Source organism: Dermacentor silvarum, chromosome 7 (genome assembly GCF_013339745.2).
Source record: "Dermacentor silvarum isolate Dsil-2018 chromosome 7, BIME_Dsil_1.4, whole genome shotgun sequence".
NCBI lineage: Eukaryota > Metazoa > Arthropoda > Arachnida > Ixodida > Ixodidae > Dermacentor > Dermacentor silvarum.
The window spans coordinates 84,656,550-84,657,231 of NC_051160.1; the positions used below are offsets into that span (position 1 = coordinate 84,656,550).

General features: G+C 47.8%; 1 pseudogene; it reads left to right on the forward strand.

The window, feature by feature from the left end:
* The first annotated feature begins 237 nt into the window (after positions 1 to 237).
* Positions 238 to 414, forward strand: LOC119459798 (U2 spliceosomal RNA; annotated as a pseudogene).
* The last annotated feature ends 268 nt before the right edge of the window (positions 415 to 682 follow it).

Here is a 682-nt window from a genome sequence, read left to right on the forward strand (position 1 = left end):
CCGCCGCTGCCGCCGCGCCCATTCCCTTTTCTGTTCACGCCGTCGTTCTTGACAGGCACGCTGTTCTTCTTCAGACATTACAACATGCGGCCTACCAATTTCACAGTCAGAGCAGAACTAAGGAAGGGAGCCTACTTGGAGCATCACGTCAGGAGAAAGAAGACACTCAGATTAGTAGGCACTAGTTTGAATACGCGGTATGGCGTACACGTGTTTGGTGTCAACGTAGACGTGGCCAATGCGGGTCAAAGTGTAGCATATGTTCTTACCAGATTAATATCTAATACGGGTTGTATTTGAACACAAGGTAACAAACTTATTCTTGCAAGTTGGAGGAGTGCTTGAATCCTGCTTCACCTCCACCACGGGTCCGCCCGATATTGCACAATCTTCGACATTTTTGGTCAACGGACATCGACATGCTGGAAACTATCGATATACACCATCATCATCATCATCATCATCATATTCGTCAGTCTATATTTATGCCTACTGCAGGACGAAGGCCTCTCTCAATTACGGCTGTCTTCCGCCAGCTGATCCCAACTTGCGCCTGCAAATTTCCTAACTTCATCACCCCACCTAGTTTTCTGCCGTCCTCGACTGTACTTGCCTTCTCTTGGCATCCATTCTGTAACTCTAATAGTCCACCGGTTATCGATTCTACGCACTACATGGCCTG